Consider the following 6,083-nt stretch of genomic DNA (forward strand, 5'->3'; position numbering starts at 1 on the left):
CGCTATGCACAACAGCACAGGCGCAGCGATCGTCCGTCTCCGCACTACGAGATGGCGCTGCCTTAGAGACGGACCAAATTCTGCTTCCGCCGATCCGCGAATTAATATGTAACGCAGCCAATGAGATCGCTGCTAACGTAGATCCTTTTCTCCTAGCGGATCACACTCGCACAGTGATACCTGAATGCGCAAGGTATTATAACGAGTGTACAGACCTCCGAATAATCAGTCTGCATTTGTCTGCACCAGTCTGTACCAGTCTGCATTAGTCTGTACCAGTCTGTAGTCAAGTTTCAGTCTGTACCTAATAAGATTACCATATTCCTGTACATAGCCATGAAGATAAATGAATAGACATTTTGTCAAGTATCAGAGATATGTGAGAATAAGATTAACGTACCAAGACCAAAAGGAACTTCAGATTGTCAGTTGTAAACAGCATCCGTGTGTGAAAATTAATCAAGTTCTGTTTAAAGTTGGTCACCGTAAATCTGCTATTCTAAGCGTGCAAGTGGCATTTCTATCGTCTGACCTAACGGCAGAAGATAAACACGCTACGGTAAGACCACAAGACATATTGCTGACACTCGCCTACTTCGTTAAAGCGACAAGTCAAATAATCTGATGGTGTGTGTACCGAAGGTCATACAATACGCACACCACAATTACACAAGGTATATTTCGCACAATTACTTCAGCATTAATTTCTAAAGAGAGATGATGTGAAAGGTAACAGCGTAAACCGTTCACAGGGAAATAACTCTCCGATTAACAAAACTGCGCTTAAAACTGCGGGAGAAAAGCGTAAGAGCAACATGAGCTTGGTGAAGGCCAGGGCTGGATGCTGGGCGAACCGTGCGCGTCTGCCGGCGGTTCGCTCGCACCGCCAACTGTCGCTACCGAGGGAACCCACCAACGCCGCTCCACATGTACTGTCGTCCTCGACACTTGCCGATGCCCAGAAGCTTAAAAGATGCATTCTTTGAATTTTCTCCATAACATTAGAGCCATCAGAGCACGGAATACGAATAACTCCTCTAATTTCTTCCATGGTTCATACGGAAAACGACACATTCATAATTAAATTCTCCAAAATCACTACGAATTGTTCACTTAAGCAACCTAGCTAATGGGCAAGAATAAAAGATTAAGGAGTGTCAGTGTCGAACCTGAGATGTCAAATTGCGGTGCAGAAAAAAATTTGTTTACTTAATGGCTTTGTCGTGTCCTGACATAGGTGGGAGAGGGAAAAACGGGTCGCTGGTCAGTCTGCGCTCCCGAGCGGTACAGAGCAGAAGGCAGAAGGCATTTGATTTTCTTCTGTCTGAACCAACAATGGAACAGGCATTTACTAGAAATGCAGGTGGTGAGACTCGGTAGTGAACCCGTTTTGGAGACTCTTGGACAAACAGGGTTTTGAAATAGTTTTTTATTTCATTCAGGACTCTCTGATATACTGGAGGCTAGTTCTAGAGTTAGAAAAAGCATGAATAACACTGTTACAACAGAAGGCAGTGCAGATGTCCCAGGAGTGGATGCTAATCACAGTAGCAAACACTAGCAGCATCTTAAGGCAACAAATTAGTTGCAAAACAAATCATGCCGAATGTGACACTGTTCGCTGGCCGTAGTGGCCGAGCGGTTCTAAGCGCTACAGTCTGGAACCGAGCGACCGCTACGGTAGTAGGCTTGAATCCTGCCTCGGGCATGGATGTGTGTGATATCCTTAGGTTAGTTAGTTCTAAGTTTTAAGGTTTAAGTAGGTCTAGGTTCTAGGGGACTGATGACTTCAAAAGTTAAGTCCCATAGTGCTTAGAGCCATTTGAACCATTTTTGAGGCACTGTTCACTGAGGCACTCTAAGGGAGAAAGAGCAGACTTACGCAGAGCAGGACCGAGACTGGAGTCCACGGACGTGGATTCGCCGCCCGGATCGCCTGACTGAGAACTCTACCAAAATGCGGAATCTAGGGGTTTTAAGGAGTAGCGTGGGGGCACTGTTTTTCGCACTTAAAGCTACCCAGACAACCCCGTATGTCTCTTGCAGTTGCCTGCCAATCACGGTTTAGTTAGATCCCCTCTAGTGCTTCTAAGGCGGGGATGTTAATGCAGTTGCACTAAGTCCGTATTTGGCATCAACATTGTTCGCTTGAAAGCTAAACGTAACTGGTCTGCCAAATAAGGCTTTCTACATTATTTTTATACTTCATTTAGCCCCGCCCCTCGGGCTCCCCGGAGTAGGGACTGCTAGGTCAACAGTTTTTGGCGTTTTCGCTCTCTTTCTAGCCCTTGTGAGTCTACTGACATTGGTGTTCTCAGGGCTGGTATCTAGCTGGCTTGATACACTAGTACGTGCCAGTTGGTTACAAAGTTTTACGGTGACAACCTACTACAGCGTCTAGACGACGTGTGAAGTTACATGTTAATTCCTTGAAAAGTAATTAGCGCCCTGGGACCGCGTCTGGGGGCGTTTGCATTTTCGCAAGGCAGTACATGAAATTACAACATAAAAGTAATAACAGATAAAATAAAATGTTTATGAACCCAAAAAAGTCAAGTAAACGTAATCAACACTAGAACATAAGAACCCGGTTCATTTTTCAAGGAACTCCTCAACAGAATAGGATTGACCCTTGAGGAAACTTTCCAGTTTAGATTTGAAACCGCGTGGATTACTGCTAAGATTTTTGAATTCTTGTGGTAGCTTCTTGAAGTTTGATGCAGCAGTATTCTGCACACCTTTCTGTACAAGGGTTAAGGAAGTGCGATCCAAATGCAGATTGGATTTCTGCCGATTGTTAACTGAGTGAAAACTGCTAATTCTTGGGAATAAGCTGATGTTATTAACAAGGAACGACAGTAATTTTAAGAGGCCAATGTCAAAATTCCCAGACTAATGAACAGGGATCGACAAGAGGTTCGTTGACTTACACCACTTACTGTCCGAACTGCCAGTTTCTGAGCCACAAATATCCTTTTAGAATGGCAAGAGTTACCCCAAAATATAATACCATACGATATAAGCGAATGGAAATAAGCAAAGTACTCTAATTTTAATGCCAAACGATCAGTAGTGATTAATAGTGAACATAATGACGTCAACAGTTATTAAAAAGCGAGGCCGCACCTACACTAGATGGAAGCGCAGCTTTCTTTGACTACGTCACTAGAGACGTGGCAAACTGAATTATTCACGATCGCTGCACTACCCAGTGACATTAAAGTGACCACCCGTCACCAGCACGAATACCATCTTTTGCATCGCAGACCGTTGCGAGAGGTGCGGGAAGATACTGGCAGGGATGTGAAGCTAATGCCTTACCGACTCCAGCGCCGTGGCCAGCTACCTGCAGTTTCTCAGTTGAGGATCCGTGGCGCGAACAGACCGATCGAGGTGCTCCCACGGATTCTCGAGTGGGTTTGACTCCGGTGTATTTGGTGTACGTACATTACGAGCTGTATAAGACCTTGCTTTATCCTGCTGGTAGATTCCGTCATGCTGAGGGAAAAAAAACTGCATCTAGGGATGGACGTAGTCCCCAAGATTAGATGCACACATTCGTTGGTCCATTGTGTCTTCCACAATGACGAGATCACTCAGAGAATTCCATGAAAACATTCTCCAGATCATAACTCTCCGTCTTGGTTGCTGGTTGTTTGCTTACAGTCGTTTCAAGCTACACACGTCAACGGTCATCCGTCCAATGGAACATAAAACTTACCTACATAGAGCAGGGCTGTGTCAGCATATGCAAATGCACGGAAACAGGAGTTTTGTCAACACACATTGTCTCCCTAGTCACGTGACTTCGGTACAGCATAAACACACTGCATCACATCGTTAGTACAGACAGATACCGTTCAATCGTTCTGTGGATTCTGCATGCACGTTCATTTTCCATGGATATCAGCAACGAACTTGGTTTGAAACTTTGAACAGCAAAATTCAAAGGTATTATGCTTGGATATTTCTTTTGTAGGTGTTCCGGCGTAACGAAAAGCCCCGGCACGACGATGAAGAATGGAAGAGCAGGGAGGGCTGTGAGACGACGTCAGCCAATAGTACGCTGAAGAATCCGTCTCAAGGACGAAACCAAGGCAGGAGCGGCCTCTACACGAAGAGAATACAAACGTCGCGCCGCCTAGCCGCGAGGGAGTGGAAAACGAGCCGTCGTAACAAACGCTACAGCAGTGACTTATGAACTTTATTGTTTCACTCTGCAGCGGAGTGTGCGCTGACATGAAACTTCCTGGCAAATTAAAACTGTGTGCCGGACCGAGACTCGAACTCGGGACCTTTGCCTTTCGCAGGCAAGTGCTCTACCATCTGAGCTACCCAAGCACGATTCTGCCCCGTACTCACAGCTTTACTTCTGCCAGTACCTCGTCTCCTACTTTGCAAACTATACTGAAGCTCTTCTGTGAACCTTGCAGAACTAGTACTCCTGAAAGAAAAGATATTGCGGAGACATGGCTTAGTCACTGCCTGGGGGATGTTTCCAGAATGAGATTTTTACTCTGCAGCGGAGTGTGCGCTGGTATGAAACTTCCTGGAAATATTCCCCAGGCTGTGGCTATATCCTTTCTTTCAGGAGTGCTGGTTCTGCAAGGTTCGCAGGAAAGCTTCTGTAAAGTTTGGAAAGTAGGAGACGAGGTACTGACAGAAGTAAAGCTGTGAGGACGGGGCGTCAGTCGTGCTTGGGTAGCTCAGATGGTAGAGCACTTGCCCGCGAAAGGCATAGGTCCCGAGTTCGAGTCTCGACCCGGCACACAGTTTTAATGAAATGAAATGGCTCTAAGCACTATGGGACTTAACATCTGTGGTCATCAGTCCCCTAGACTTAGAACTACTTAAACCTAACTAACCTAAGGTCATCACACACGTCCATGCCCGAGGCAGGATTCGAACCTGCGACCGTAGCAGCAGCGCTGTTCCGGACGGAAGCGCCTAGAACCGGTCGGCGACAAAGGCCGGCACACAGTTTTAATCGCCGGCCGCTGTGGTCTCGCGGTTCTAGGCGCTCAGTCCGGAACCGCTCGACTGCTACGATCGCAGGTTCGAATCCAGCCTCGGGCATGGATGTGTGTGATGACCTTAGGTTAGTTAGGTTTAAGTAGTTCTAAGTTCTAGGGGACTGATGACCACAGATGTTAAGTCCCATAGTGCTCAGAGCCATTTGAACCATTTTTGAACAGTTTTAATCTGGCATGAAGTTTCAAATGTATTGTTTTGCTTGCGATTGAATTGTATACATCGAAGGACATCTATTATGTGCTCGTCACCATTTGCTTGCGACACAACTTGGTGAATATGCAGAATCAAGGGTTGTCAATTTAACTTACTGTAATAAATTCATTTTTGCTTGAATTGTTGTCTAGCGATCCGGGAAAACAGCTTCCTTGCACCCTATATTAGACCAGTGGGCAAACCAAAATACTAGGAATGTTGAATAAATTTTAGTTTATAAGAATCCCATTTCATTTGAAAATAAGTGTAGATTCTTTAATTTGTTATTCACACCGCCAGAGATAATACACACACTACATACCTGAAATGCATTCTCGTTGAGATAAATGAGTAATAGCCTTGGATGCAATGTTACACGCCTTCTAGAATTAGTATACTGCCGCACAACAATACTCATTTGAAAGTAAACAAATTCTTTCAAACACATCACGTTTGACGCTCCTCGCAGTATTAGTGCCGAAAATGTGTGGCGTAGAAGGAAATAAAGAAATAAACAGACAGGTGGACACAATAAGTGAAAAGAATTAAAGATGCTAGAGAAATCAAGAAAATCTTGAACTAGAAGCCAAAAGGTAAGGAAGACATAGGTCGATCAAGGAGACGACATACCTAAACTTCTTGAACATGAAAGGCAAACGTTGCCTGTGCATTCAAGACGACGACAACCAAATGTCTGCCATAGGTATCACTTAGGTATTGTTCTTATCATTTATAATTATGAAGTCGTCCTACCAATAAGCGACTGAGGAATGAGTTACTATGAACCTTCCTGCTTACCAATGAAACTGCTTCATATATCAGTTTATAGGTGATATTTAATTACGAACACCACATTG

This window comes from Schistocerca gregaria, chromosome 4 (assembly GCF_023897955.1).
Source record: "Schistocerca gregaria isolate iqSchGreg1 chromosome 4, iqSchGreg1.2, whole genome shotgun sequence".
NCBI lineage: Eukaryota > Metazoa > Arthropoda > Insecta > Orthoptera > Acrididae > Schistocerca > Schistocerca gregaria.